At 35.5% G+C, this 16,238-nt stretch overlaps 1 protein-coding gene across 1 annotated transcript in view; it reads right to left on the bottom strand.

Annotated features, from left to right (window-relative positions):
• EXT1 (exostosin glycosyltransferase 1) overlaps positions 1–16,238 on the bottom strand; it is a 341,760-nt gene that overhangs the window by 212,092 nt on the left and 113,430 nt on the right. The gene's annotated exons all lie outside the window — the stretch shown is intronic.

Raw genomic sequence — 16,238 nt, forward strand, 5'->3', positions numbered from 1 at the left:
GTCTTCCCCAGTGATTAGAATAGATAACATCTCGAAGTGATGAACACCTATAATTTGAAGGTCTATGGACTAGGAGACATATTAAAGGCAAAGGAGCATTAGAAGCCGGGTCATCCCACTCTAAATTCAGTATTCTTTTCACAGTTCCAAACTGCCGTATAGTATCTAATTAACTCTGAACTCCCTTTCTAAAATATCCCACTCTTTGTTGTGACATAGAAGTGACCCCAAGGTTCCAGAGATTACATTAGGGGAGTACAATTTTTAGAAATGTCCAATTTATAGATAATTTGATGTTATTATGCTAGAAAGGTTGAGTAGCTTCTCTCAACAAAATGTAGTTATTGTTTTTTTTACATCATAGGTATTTATATATTATTTGAATTCTAGGAGAGGTCTCTTATAATAAAATAAAAGTTAAGTAAAATTAATAACATTGTGACCACATCTGAAAGTACATGCAATATTTCACACCTGTTTTTTAAATTAACAAATATATTTTCCTCTCCCTTGCTCCACAGGGGAAAAAAAAGAAAAAAATTCTTATGACATATACATATTTAACAAAACAAATTTCCTTAATGGCTGTGTGTGTACACATATAGATATCATTCTGTACTCTCTCATCCCTGTCATAAATAAAATGTCTTTATCTTCAGTCCTCTAGAATCATGAATGACCCATTATCCTTACAGCCCTCAAATTTATTTATTTTAAACAGTATTGTTGTTTTTGTATAAATTGTTCTCCTGGTTCTGCTCATTTCAATCTCCATCAGTTCACATGAGTCTTCCCTTGTCTTTCTTACATCATCTATTTCTTCATTTCTTTCAGCACAACAGTACTCCACCAAATTGAAATATCACAACTCATTTGGCCACTCCTCAACTGATTACTTTTCTGTTAGCTTCCAGTTTGGGTTATTGTTGTTGTTGTTGTTTTTTAAACTATAAAAACAGCTACCATATATATTTTTGTGTACAAAAGACTTCTTTCTTTGTTCTGTTTTGGATATAGGTCTAACAATGGGTAACATGCTTTTCAAGAACCAAACTAGCTAAAAGCAGAAAGGTTATCACTAGTAGACTGACTAACTAGTAATGGATTCTTTGGTCATGTTAACCCAAATCCAACTCTCTGCAAAGACTTGAAAAAAATGGGGGCCAGTCATTATGGCCCCAGATTCACAGATATAAAGATCATAGAATCACCTCCTTGAGGCTGACCCTATTACATCTAATGGTGTTTCAAGTATCTAGTACCGAAGAAGGTAAAGCACTCTTCTCTCAAAGGTAAAGCAGACCATTCCTCTCCATATTTGGGAAGCTAACTTTAGAGACAGAAGGAAAGAAGGAAAGAAGGGAGGGAGGGAGGGAGAAAGGAAGGAGGGAAGGAGGGAAAGAGGGAAGGAGAGAGGGAGGGAGGGAGGGAGGGAAGGAGAGAGGGAGGAAGGGAGACAGGGAGGGAAGAAGGAAGGAAGGAAAGAAGGGAAAATTTAATTTTAAAAAATCACCAGCTCATAGATTTGGAGTGCTAGAAGGAATCTCACCTGCCATCTAGTTCAAACCTCTCATTTTAGAAATGAGGAAACATCCCCTGGATCACACAATATAGTCAGAGATAAGATTTGAACACAAATTCTCTTCTCTTTCTACTATTCCATAGTTCATGAGAAGGTAAACTCTCAAGGACTCAAGTCAACCAGTCAAATCAAGCTAAGAAAAAAGGCTCTATACAAATAATACACTTGTACACTCTGATCTCCCACAATACGCACTCCAGCCAGGAGAAGCTATTCCCAGTACAAAACTTTTGGCAAAAGTAGGAACCTAACTCATGATATTTCACAGTCACCACACAACCCATTTAACTTCTGCCTCACATCAATGGGACCACAGCTCAGGTGAACAGCACTTCTAGGCTCTTAGGCGGGCAAAAGTGTTATCTAAAGAGAATCATGACTGCAACTTCAGAAGCCTCCCATGTACATTATAAACTCTTCCTTCTGCTATTGTAAACATTAAGGGTTGCATTAAACATTCAGGAGATCTGCTTCTGGGCACATAATTAGGGAGCACAAATATTTGTTAAAGTAAACCTCCCTGGGACCTCCTCTTTTAGACTAGCTAAAATTTTGGAGGCAGATGGATATAAAGATACAAAGACTTGGCCCCAAATCTTCCCCTAGCCCTGATTACTCGGCTCCAGAGAGACCCATGAATCTTTTTAACAAAGAAGAGGCTTAGAGGCCTCATACATTAGCACTCGCCTTCCTCCCCAGGCCTTCCTAACTTGCAGCTCCCTGCAGAGCCTCTGTTGACACTCTCACCCACCCCTCCTTTGCAGCCCCTTTGTCTTATGACAAGATAATCAGCACAGGCGAGATAACCACTCTAAGGAGAGGAAGTTAAGATGGTTCTCAGTACAAGGGGAAGGATGACTGCAATAACAATGAGAATGGAGAAGTCTGGGTGACATGAGAACAGACAGCTGTAGACCTAGTATCTATGACTTTCTTCTTAGCAGAATTCTTTTTTGCTACCACGGCAGTGACACTGTCAAGCAGAAAAACACCAGCTTTGCGCCTTTGACTGTCATCTCACAAAACTCAATATTTCAGTACCCAGACAGCATCTTGCTGATTTCACTTCTGTTCTGTGGCAAAAACTCTTCCCTTCTACCAGGGGGGTACATAACAAGTTCAGCAACTAAATTACATTGACTCCTTGGGAGACAGATGTTTTCTGCTGATAACTTGTTGAACCATTAGAAATGGGGACTTGGAGGAAGGGGGGTATTTTTCTCTGCATCTTTTTTTTTTTCTTTTTTATTTCCTTAAGTCACCATGATTAAATGAATAAGGGAGCTTCAATCTGTTCTGTCTCTCTCCTGCCAGTGGGTAAAGTCAGAAAAAAACTTGGGGAATGGGGACCCATGGGCAGACACATACACACATCTCTATATCATGACAGACAAAAGAAGGAGTACTGCTCTTTCCCTATCTGTGGAAGCGATTAAAAACATGAAAAACCATTGCAGAGAACAAGGGCAGGTCTGAGAGCAGCCTCTAGCTTTTTTGTTCCTTCTTGAGGGGAAAAAATATTCAATATTTGGTCATTTGTTGAATGCCCTCTAAGTGTACAGTCATGTAGGGAATTGGGGCCGGAGGGGGGGGGGGGGGGAACAAACAGAAGTTTAGATTATAGTTGAGACATCTAGGCACATAAAGCCAAAAGAAAGACAAAATAAAGGAAGATAGAGTAAGAAACATAGGAGTCAGAAAGAGAGATCAATAATGTCATCAAATTGTATTCCTTATTGGCAAAAGGGTATGTGATTTAAGCAAATCAAAGAAAAAGCTGACATTATAATATTCAGGACTAGCTTAGGCAGTCAACCTCTGGATACAAGGCTGTATGACACAGTGGATAAAGATTCATTCTGGGAAACAGGAAGACCTGGGTTCAAATTCCACTAATAAAAATGCTGGATTTCTGGGACTATCAACATGTCAGAACCATATACAATACTCTGAGACTTAATTTTCAGAGGAACCATTAGTCTGCATTCAGAGGAGGGAGCTTTAAAAACTTAAAATAATAAAATAATAAAAAAATGGAAAAATTCTGGATTCATAGACACTAAGTAGTATCTGGAAATATTTTTAGTGGCATATTTTATCAATCCTCACTTCACTGAGACACACAGTCTTCTGGCATCCATAGTATCATACACTCAGACCTGGAAAACATCAAGTCCTCAGAACTGACCAAAGCATCAACCAATCATGATTTCAAACGACTGATGATGAAAAAGGTCTCCCTCCTCTTTGTCAGAGAGGAGACAGATCAGAGGTACAGAATCAGACATGTATTTTCTGGCTTGACCAATGTGTTGATTTGTTTTGCTTCACTATACTTATTTGTTTTTTAAAGGATGGCTTCTACTAGGGATGGGAAAATAGTGAGTGTAATAAGAATTAAAGAAAAAAATCAATAAAACATTTTAAAAAGTATAGAATAACCGTCTACATCCAGAGAAAGGAATGTGGGAACTGAGCGTGGATCACAACATAGCATTTTCACTCTTTTTGTTGCTGTTTGCTTGAATTTTGTTTTTTCTTTCATTTTTTCCTTTTATTATCTTATTTTTCTTGTGCGGCACAATAATTGTACAAATATGTATAGAAGAATTGTATATGTTTAACATATATTCGCTTACTTGCCATCTACAGGAAGGGGGAAAATTTTGGAACACAAGGTTTTGCAAGGGTCAATGTTGAAAAATTATCCATTCATGTGGTTTGAAAATAAACTGTTTTGAAATAAACAAAAAAGAATAGAATATAAGTGAAGAAAGAGACACAAATAGAATAATTTTTGTTACCACCCTAATAATGTGAATAGATATGTATATATAAAGATATAAATTTTTTTTTAATGTATGTAGAAGTACAAGTGTCTTATATCTGGAAATTTTGAACTAATGATTATTAAGATTATAGAAAAGAACAGAACTAAAAAGTATCCTGGAATATAGCCTTGTAGTTTAAATTAGGTTATTCCTTACTGTTCATCAGTGATATTAAAGAAATTACTGACCTTAGAGCTAGACATTCTGATAAAGCTGAAGAACCTTCTAAAATTGTATCTTCTTCCTGAAGCCTAATTTCTAGAAACATATTCTAAAAAAGGAAGTAAATCTCAGAACACCTAACACTTTTTTCTTAAATCCTTTTTTTGAATAAAACTATAAATTAAAGTTTAGAAATCCCATATGAAATCATAATGACCACTTCAAACTAAGCAAATCCCTTGTACAACAAACAATTTCAGCAAATTTCAAGATATGAAGGCAGCAAGCCTAAATTAGTCACAGAAAATGCTCATTTGACAGTACCTTGTACATCTGGCAGTGACTGAGAAATTTCTAACTTAAGTCAACAGTCAGATGAAATGAGATAAAGCCAGCATTTCTCCACTAGTGTAATAAGAATACTCAGCTGACAGGTCTGAATTCAGAATCTGAACACCAAGGAACATCAGCTGTTTCTGTTTTCATTTTCAATTAAATAGATTTCGTGCTTGGTTGGGAAATAAACAAGAGCCCATAAAATGTAATGCAGAATGGGAGAAAGAATAGCTAGATTTTAAAAGTCCCATATATAATCAAAACAACTGAGACAACACCCTTAAATTTTTTTTTTCCTAAGCTTTGGCTATCCCATTATTTTATCTTATCATTTATTATTCCTCCCCTAATCACTCCTTAAACCCTTCACCCTTATTTGGAATTCTTGATTTAAACTCCCCAGAAAAGAGATAAGAACACAAATAATTAACAGGTTTCTTTATTCCATTCCCCAAGCACATTTAAACATTTGAGGCTAACCCACTCATGTTCAATTCCTTAGTGGGGGTCCTAATCAATTATTTGTTTTCTATTGCAATCACACGTAACAGAGTGTCTTTTGTTCCTCTCCCACCTTGTGTTTAGGAGAGCCAGTACCAAATGAGGGAAGTTCTGAATCGACATGCAGGCCCCAGTGAGAAACAGCTGATTCATCCCTGATGTTCTCTTGGGCATTGGTATTGAGGTTTTCAAGGAGATAGAACTGTTCTGTGTGGCAGTATCTGGATAGACACCATATGGAACTAAGACCACTATCGGAAAAAATGATCAGTCCACCATTGGCAGGGCTCCAACAGGGGACTATAGGCCTTTCTTTCTCAGCATGCTCAGTGGAGTTTTAGCATCAATTACTAATATGGAAAAGCCCAACCTTGAACCATTTGATTGACTGGGGAAGCACATAAGGTATTTCTCTTGCCAGAAAATGGGAAGTTAAATAAAATGACCCACATGAAGCGAGAGACTTCAAAAAAGCTTTGAAAAGTCCATTGAACAAATTATTAGATTTCTCCTGAGTAAAAGGTGAAAGGTAGACTGCTTCAGAAGACTGAAAGCCCATATCAAAATAAGGAAGAAGAGGGTTCAAATATCACCTCTGACAATTAGGGGGCTCTGTGATGCTGAGCAAATTACAGCCTCTTAATGGACTATTTAGGTCTCTAAGATAGACTGTCTTAATTGCAAAGCAACTGCCAGTATGGCTTGTCAGGTATACCTTCCACAATAGCGAAATCACAGATCTAAATCAATGGGCAAAGAACTGTATACAAAGACAAAAGCGAAACATAACAAGCCCTGCTTTCGAGAAGATGACTTTCTCCTAAAAAGATAAGACATATATGATATATATATATATATATATATATATATATATATGTGTGTGTGTGTGTGTGTATGAGTATACACTTACATGCAAATAAATACATGTATGAATTTATGCATAAACAAAGTAGAGAGTGATGGTGAGGAATGATGTTCAATGTGTTCTAAAAACATATAAGGCAAGAGAAAACACAACTGGGAAGCTTCTAGAAAGCATCTGATTTGAGCCTTGCAGAAATACCGAGATTTCACAAAGCAGAGATGAGAGAATATATATATTCCAGTATATATTATGTCTAGGATACATAATATAGCTTGGATGGAGTGTCAAGGCAAGAAAAAATGCAAAGCTAGAAAGTTGGTTGGGAGCCAGATTATATTTTGTATAGTGAAAAGAATCAGATAATATCTAAGTTTAAATCATGGAGGTTAAATGATTTGTCCAGAGTCATCTAGTTGCCAAGTGAGTAAGGATGTAACCTCAGGTTTTCTGACTATTCCCTTTGCCACTTAGCTGCCTGCTAGTTATAATTACTATTATTAGTATTATCTTCAAAATGAGAATGCCATTGTGAGCAAAATGCTTTCTCAGCAGTAGAAATAACAATATAACATAAGCTAAACTAAAATATTTTCATTTTCATCTCTAAATAATACTAGAAGTTTGAGGACAGGAGAGTGAAGTGATCAGAAACGGGCTTCTGTATCCTCATTTTGGTAGTTCACTGAAGAAGAAATTGGAAAAGGGAGATACTAAAGTTTTCCACTCCTATTAGTATGAGAGAACTGGGGTGGGCAGTGTGGCAAAATGAGAGGTCAAAAAAAAAAAGCTTTTGAACCTATCATCATTTTAGTACTCAATCTCTGGAACTGATCCCTGAGGCTATAGCATAAAAGGAAAAACACCGGAAATTTCTATCATAGCCCTGCTTTCCTCCAGTACTTGTCCACCAGATAAACAACTCATGCAAGCCATAAATACCGCAGGGGGTGGACGTGCATTACTCAGGCCAGTTTGTCCAGAGACTCAAAATAATAAACAATGAACTTTCATTAATGTGTTAACCTGCTTTAAACAGAAACTTCCTTTCACACTGGACAGACAGTTCCCTGTAAAAGATAGCTTCAAGATAAGCCATCCACTGGCAGGGAATGTTAGTCTGGGATAACTTTAATTTTCATTCACAAGATTGATTTCACAGTCCAAAGTGAACCAAAGGGTCATAGGGCTCTATAAATCTTAAGCTGTAAACGAACTCAGAAGCCATTCTAGGTCAATTCATTCATTTACAGACAGGGAAACTGAGGCCTAAGGAGGATAAACGTTTTTCCCTAGACAAGCAGTGAGAATCAGTATGTAAATAACATATATGTGAAATATATGTGTGTATAGATATACATAATATATAGGAAATATATACATTTGTAGAAGTTTTTACACCTATATAACTATAGGTATATATTTCTATACACATATATAATGGGAGAAATACCAAATTTGAAATCTGAAGACCAGGACTCAAAATTTAGTTTTGCTACTTATTAATTATATCAGCTTGGATAAATAATATACTCCAGGCCTCAGTTTCTCATCTGTAAAATGAAGAGATTAGACTAAATAAATTCTGGGTCACTTCTATCCCCAAAGATTATATGTCATGAATAAAATAACAACTGAGATTTATATAGTATGTATAAAGTCTTCAAAGAAAGCCTAATACCCCTAGAGGTAAATAATACATACAGGATGATGCTCGTTTTACAGATGAGAGAACTAAAACCTTGACAGGCTGAGTGATTTTTCCACAGATACTATACTAAATATCAATTATTTGTTTTCTATTGCAATCACACGTAACAGGAGTGTCTTTTGTTCCTCTCCCACCTTGTGTTTAGGAGAGCCAGTACCAAATGAGGGAAGTTCTGAATCGACATGCAGGCCCCATCTCTACTAAATATCAGAGGCAAAATTTAAGCACAAGTGTCCCTAACTGCAAGACCCACACTATCTGCCATGCTAAATTATAGTCGGAGAGAGCAAACATTACAATACAGCCCCATTACAGGGAAGGGATCAATTGAGCCTTTCAGTATCACCAATGGAGCCTTTCAGTATCACCAATTGGGAATTGGCAGTAATTCACTGCCTTCATAAAAATTAAATAAAACTTTTGATAAGTTGGTTAAACCAATAAAGTGTCAAGTTAAAAGGATAAATTTATTTTGAAAGAATTAATCCTAATGTGGATGTGTGGATGTGGGTGTATATATATATATATATATATATATATATACACATAATTTTTTTTAATAGATATAGGAGAAAATTCAAGTCTGTTCCATGTATCTGTTTTACAAACCACTTACAGCCCTGACCACTTCAATCAAGAACCGGATCAGGTAATATTTACTAAATACCAAACATCAATTGTATTAAATCTATCTAGTTTACTGGGTTTCCAAAAGAAATTCAATGTATACTAATTAAAAATTCAGCAAGAAAAAAAATTTTTTTTAATTCAACAAGGATTCTCACATAGCAGTTTCACGGTCTCATTTGCCTTGAAAGACTTTTTTAAAATCAAAAAACAAAGTTAATAGATCATTGGATATAGGTTTAGAAAGGTCATTGGATGTTATTTAGTCTAATCTTTTTTTTTACTCTTATAGATGAAGAAAATGTGTTATAAAGAGGATAAAAGATTTATAGTCACAGAGACAGCTGGGGGCACAGTGGACAGCAAAAACTTAAGAGTAAATCTGAAGTTCAATTCTGCCACAGGCCCCTATTAACTGGACTCCTCTTAGTAAGTCACTTAATCTTTCCCATGGAACATTTTCTTCACCTATTAAAATCACTCACTTGACAGGGTTTTCTAAAGACAGACAGATGGATGGATAGATAGATAGATAGATATTCCTATAGAAAGATAGGAAAGATATTCCTATAAATAGATAGGAAGGAAGGGAATATATAAATATATGTAAGATATCAGATTATATAAGTAGAGGTCTTTGCTAACCTCAAAAAAAAAAAAATACTAGTTAGATATTAATAAGAAACTGAATTGGGAATGCAAACAAATGACTGCTGAATTCTGAATCACTATAATAATCACCCATTACCTGAAACTAAGGAGAAATGATTACAGGGTCAGAGCTTAATCCACAGCTCTGAACACTTAGAATCTTTCCCTGTAATGTCAGGTTTTACAATAGTGAAACTTAAAAACAGAGAATTAGGGAATTGGAAACAAAAAGCAAGCCAACAGTGATCAATGTTGTTCCTTTAGCAACTGTGCAAAGGGGAGATTCATAGGTTACTCAAAAAAGTTACATGAAATGAACATTTATTATTCAATCACCCAGAATCCCAAGTGGTATAAATCCTTCATCATACACTTTCCAACTGTAATCCTTTTGGAGAATTGATCAAATGTGCCATATGAAAAAAAATGCATGTAATATGATATAATATACCATAATATAGAAAGATTGTGCTGGATTCTTTAATAAAGAGCTGGCCATGGAGTCAAAAGAGACCTGGGTCCAAGTCCCAACTCTTGACCATATGTCTGTAGGAGCCCTGGGCAAGTTTCAATGTCTCAGAGCTGCAGGCAACTCTTTGGCAGTCTATGCCAAATCTATAGTCTCCTTTTCAAAATGATGTTTTTAAATGGAAAAATAAAATACACACAATGAGAAGAACTCAATCATTTCACCTTTTTTTTCTGTTTTTTTTTCCTTGTGTTTTTTCCCTTTTGTTTTGATCTTTCTCAACATGATTCATATGGAAATATGTAAAAAATGAATGTACATGTATAATCAAAAAATTGTTTAAATGTTACTGGGAAAAAAGAAAAGTACTTAATCAATAATGAAAGTTATCAAAATGTTGTTGTTTTTTTTTTAATTCATCAACCCTAGTTTTTTAATCTGTAGATAATTTAGATTGTAAAGTCTCTTTAGGCTCTGAATCCACTAACTCTGGAGCCATAAATTGCCCAAAGAAGTATCCATATACATTTTTAAAGGTGATTTCCTTTCCTGGAGTTCTTTACCTTAATGAAAGCATAAATTCCATCTATAAATTACTATATGGAATACAATAAATATTGCTTTATTCATCTTCACACAATATCAAGATGCAGAGAAAAGTCAGTCACCCAACACAAAGGGTACACTCCCATGTGTAGGATTTATGGGAGGACATGGACAAGGAAAAAGAAGGCATAGATAAATTACAATCTGCAAAGCTGGAAAGCATACATACATAGGGCAAGATCACAATTATATCAATTAATATTTTTCTTGAAAAGGTTCACACTATTTTCAACTTCTTGTTGTTATTGTTTGTGGGTTTTTTTCTCTCATAGATTTTTCTCTTTTAATCTTATTTTTCTTCCACAAGAATGACAAACAAGGAAATATGTTTAGAGAAATTGCACATGTTTAACCTATATCTGATTGCTCGCTGTCTTGGGGAGGGGGAAGGGGAAAGGAAAAGAGAAGAATTTGGAACACAAGGTTTTGCAAAAATTAATTTTTTTAAAAGTATCTTTGCATGTATTTAGAAAAATAAAATATTACTGGGGCAAAAAAAGAAAAGTTTCATACTACTAGCAAGTTTCAATATGTTTGAGGTCCTCAAATTTTACTAAAATATGTTACCAATTAGATAAGGGACCATTGGCCAAGACTGCATTTCACCATCTTCACAACTGTGCTAATGATTTTCATTTCCATGTCTCTCCCTTTCATCTATACTCTTTCTCCAAATGCTGGTGTTATCAGAACCTATTCCATTCTGGCTTCATCTGAGCTTCCTGACAATTTAGTAAGGATTTCCCTGTACTCGGTAGGTCAGAGGAATTACTGGAAGTGAGATCTAGACCTCATAAAGGAAATAGGATAGAAGTCTATGCTATTCTTTTGATAATACCATTTGTATTTGGGAGTATGTTCATGAGCATCACCATTTGTGGCAGAACACATTAAGTTTTCCCATACCAGACGGCCACACTGAAACAGATGGACTTGACAGAGGACAATTCAATTCAACAAGCATTTGTATTTATTTTGCCTAAATCTCATATTTAGTTATCATTGAACATGCTGTATTGCACCCCCCCCCCTCTTCCAAGTTCCTTGGGGGCTGTCTCACTTTGGTATTTGTATTCTCATTACCTAGCAGAGTGTCTGGCACAGAGTAGACATTTAATAAATATTGTTGATTGATTAAGCCACTATAGTATATGCCAGATGCTAGAGATACAAAGGCTTTTTTTTTTCAAGTTCCTTGAGAAACTTACATTACAACTATTGTGGAAATATGCTTAACATGATTGTGCATGTATAATCTATATCAGATTGCCTGCTGTCTTGGAAAGGGGCAAAGGAAGGAAGGGCGAGAGTGAAGCTCAAAATCTTATAAAGATAAATGTTGAAAACTATCTTTACATGTAATTTGAAAAAATACTATCAAGTAAAAAAAAAAGCTATTTTGAAGAATGAGGAAGAGGAGAAAGATGAAGAAGAGGAGGAAGAGAAGAAAAAAGAGGAGAAGGAGAAGCAGGAGGAAGGAGGAGGAGGAGCAGGAGCAGGAAGAGGAAGAGGAGGAAGAGTAGAAAAGAAGAAAATGAGGAAGAGTAGAAAAGAGGAGGAGGGAGAGGAGACATTACATTACCTAGAGGATATAACATGTAATGAGATGTAAAATATCAGGAAAGGCTTCTTATAAAAAGGGATACCTGAGTTAAGAAAAAAAAAATTCCAAGATTTAGAGGACAGTTGTTCAGGGCATAGGAAACAGACTATGCAAAAGGTCAAAGGCGGGAAGAGAAGGCCAAATTGGAGGACCAGCAAGAGAGGACAGAGATTAAGTACCTAGTGCATGACAGCCACTATGCTAAGGAACTTTACAAACATTATCTCATTTGGTACTCACAATGCCTCTGGAGAGTAGGAGTTATTATGAGCTCTGCTTTACAGGTGAGGAAAACAAGGCAGATAGTTTTTGAAAGAGGTTAGGTGACTTTCCCAGCAGTAAGAGTGTGAGGCCAGATTTGAATTCAGTTCTGCCTGACTCCAGTGCCAGCTCTCTAGCTAATGTTCTACCTACCTGGTTCTCGTATGTCAGTTTGTTTGGAATCTAGAGTGTGAAGAAAGGTTCTTCCCAGAAGTTGGTGACTACAGCAGGAAAAAAAAAAAGAGGATAGGCTAGATTCTCACAGATTTAAGAAACAGAATTTCTTAACTAACAAGAATAAGAAAAAGGCAACTCGTCCACAAGTACTCTTTGTAAAGCAATAGAATGCGTAATCTACATTTAAAATACATAAGGGTCCCCAAGTGATAAATGGTCAAAGGATATGAACAGGCAGCTTCCAGAAGAAGAAATTAAAGCTAACTATAGTCACATGAAAAAATGCTCTAAATCACTATTGATTAGAAACATTCAAATTAAAATAACTCTGAGGTGCCATCTCACAGCTAATAGATTGGCTAACGTGACAGAAAAAGAAAATGACAAATATTGGAGGGGATGTGGGAAAATTGCAACATCAACACATTGTTGGTAGAGTTGTGAACTGATCCAACTATTCTGGAGAGTAATTTGGAACTGTGTTCAAAGGGCAATCAAACTGTGCCTACATTTTAATCCAGCAATATCATTACTAACTGTGTTCCCCAAACAGAGCTTTAAAAAGGGAAAAGGGCCCATAGAAAAATATTTACAGTAGCTCTTTTTGTGATGGCAAAGAACTGGAAATCAAAAGGATGCCCATCAATTGGGAAATGGCTAAACAAGCTGCATAATACAAATGTAATGGAATACTGTTGTGCTGTAAGAATTACAAACAGATTTCAGAAAAACCTGGTAAGACTTAACATGAATTAATACGGAGTAAAGTAAGAAGAACCAAGAGAACATTGTACATAGTATATTGTACAGCTTTGTGTGATGATCAATTATGATGGACTTAGTTCTTCTCGGTAATGCGATGCTCCAAGACAATCCCAAAGATCTAAGAATGAAAACTGCTATTCACAACCAGAGAAAGAACAGATGAAGTCTGAATGTAGATCAATATATACTATTTTCAATTTATTTTTTCTTGGTTTTTAGCTTTTGTTCTGTTTCTTCTTTCACAATATGACTAATATGGAAATATGTTTACATGATTATATATATAAAATACACAAACGTATCTATATCTGTTTGCTTATCTTCTTAGGAAGGAAAAAGGGGAAAGAAAGAAAAAATTGGAATCTTATAATTTCATAAAAATAGAAAAAAATTGTCTTTATATATAATAAGAAAAAATAAAAGTACTATTTAAAGGAGAAAAAAATTATTATATAGGGTGTCCTAAAAAATCTTACTGAAATTTTAAGCTTTAATAGTTTTGAAACACAAAAATTATAGATAGGTACATACACAGCTTCCTTCAAGTACCAACTGAAATGCCTTCTTTTACTGGAAGCATTCCCATCCCCTCATAATCCCCTTTCCTTCTATTAATTACTTCCTATTTATCCTGTTCATAGCTTACTCTGTATATATTTGTTTACGTGGTATCTCCCCCATCAGATTTTGTAAGCTCCTTGAGGACAAGGACTGTCTATGGCTTCTTTTTGTACCCCTTACTATCTGCTTCAAAATTACTGCCTGTCTCTCCCCCCCCCCCCCTTCTGTTCTCTTCTGTGGATTAAAAAAAAAAAAAAAATTCAATGTTTTTACTCTTTCTTTGCTTTTTTTACCCTAGGCAACTAGTCTAGTCTAAAAGAACCCCTTCTACATACATACACACTCTCTCTCTCTCTCTCTCTCTCCTCTCTCCTCTCTCCTCTCTCCTCTCCCAAATGTTCTAAACCCTCCCTTTTAAAGAATAATTATAGTCAAGCAAAACAGCTGGCCATGTCTACAAATATACATCTCATTTTGAAACTGTTGTCCTATCACTACTCTGTCAGGAGATGGGTAGCATTCATCATCATAGGTCTTCTGGAGTTATGGCAACCTACATTTTTAAAGAGGATTCTAAAGCCCAGTCAGTGATAAATCAATAGCAATCATTCTTTTCTAGCTCTGAATTTTGTATTTTGTCCTTCATTGGTTTATTTTAAAATAATAGAATACTTTTCCTTAGGGCTAAAAACAAGATTTAAATTTCCGAATCTTTTATACTACAAATACATTGCTGACAGCATTTAACCTTTCCAAAAAAACAAAAATACCCTAATGAGAGGCAGATATAGTGGAGAGGATAAAAAGCTGGCCTTTGGGCAAGGAAAACTTGGCACTTGACCCTGGGCAAGTTACTTAACCTCTCAGTTCCCTGGGTAATTCTAAGATTTTTAAATTACAGACAATGTACTCACCTGCATTAGTAAGAGACAGTTTCAGAGAGGAATTCCTTATATCAATGAAAACGAAAGGTCAGGTGTGGCTATCCCTATTCCATGATAACATCACATCAATAGCAAGTGATAATTTTATAGTTTTAAGGTTTTCTAAGCATCTTCTATACATTATTCTCATTTTATCCTCAAAACAACCCGAAGTTTGGCACTATAGATAACAGATGGTGGTGGTGAGGAGGAGGACTATAGGTATAGAACAAGGCATTCCTTTTCCTTTTTTTTCCTTTTTTAATTTTTACTGAGCTCTTTTTTTTCTATTATCACTTTAATTTCCATTTATATCCCAGCTTCCAGCCCCCAGATCCATCTCTTTTAGCAGAGAAGAAAAAAAGAAAACTAACCAAGATATCTATGTGGTCTAACAGGATATAAAGAATTTCCACAATCTTAGTCTCCCACTTCTAAAAAGAAGAAAGAGAGGGAGACACATTTTTCCTCTCTTCATATATGGGCAATGTGATTAATGATGCTCAGTTGTATTTATTTGTTAAAAAGAAGGATTCTATCAGGGTAAAAATGGGAATAGGGGTAGGGGGATCATTATTAGGAAATAACTATAATATTAAAAAAAAAAAAGACAAAACAGGGAAAAACCTAATTTCTTTATATGTCCATCTTAAAATGGCTTCTTCATCCTTACAAAAGGAATATGCTAAAGCAAGTGAATGAATCTGTGAAGGACTATGGGAACTTAATCCTCTATGCTATTTCAATCCAGGCAACGAAGAGAGGAATGTCCCACTGAAAAAGTGGCTAGTTTTCAATCTACATTCCTTTTAGTCTGGACTACTCCAATCCCTTATCTGAGAGGAACAGGCTTTCATAACTACAACAAACATCAGAATTGAGCTTAAGGACCCAAAGGATAACTCTTTTTTTTTTTTTTCTTATTATTACTGTTTTAAAAAAAGCCATCCTTTTGTTTTGTTTTGAAACAGTGTAGGTCTCTTACTAATGAATACACTCCAAGTGTCTGGGAATTTCTTTGGTTGATACTTAACATTTTTTTCTCATCTCCTCATCTCTCATTGCTAACCCCTCTCCATTCCCCATCCCCAAAAGAAGTTACATTTACAATATCATTTTAATAAAAAGCATGATGTTACATGACTATATCCCTCTAATCCGTGCAGGAATAGCCTGGGATAATTTTTTTGGAGTGGTCCTTGATGATCTTCCTCTGGGAGAAGTCAAAGATTGGATTGGACGATACAGATGCTATAAATAAATCATGGATTATTTGAAGTCCTCTTATAACCTCTAAAGTAAATTTGAATTGTGAACCAATTACAGGGGTCTCAAGCCTGCAGGAAATTACATCCCATGTACAAGCCTTCCCATGAAAAGCCTAGTCCAGGACTTTCTCTTTGGAGGGAGGGAGTAAAGGGAAAAGGTGAACAGAGAGGGACTGGAAGGGAGATGATTTCTAAGAAACCTTTCAGTTTCAGGAGTTTACATACAATAGATTGTTATCAATGGCCATAAGATGCCATAAGGCCTTTTGATACTACAGGGATATTTAATGTTAAGGGATATCAGAAAATATCCAATCTGGATTACTGAATTATTCAGTTGTG

This window comes from Sarcophilus harrisii, chromosome 1 (genome assembly GCF_902635505.1).
Source record: "Sarcophilus harrisii chromosome 1, mSarHar1.11, whole genome shotgun sequence".
In the NCBI taxonomy this organism is placed as follows: domain Eukaryota; kingdom Metazoa; phylum Chordata; class Mammalia; order Dasyuromorphia; family Dasyuridae; genus Sarcophilus; species Sarcophilus harrisii.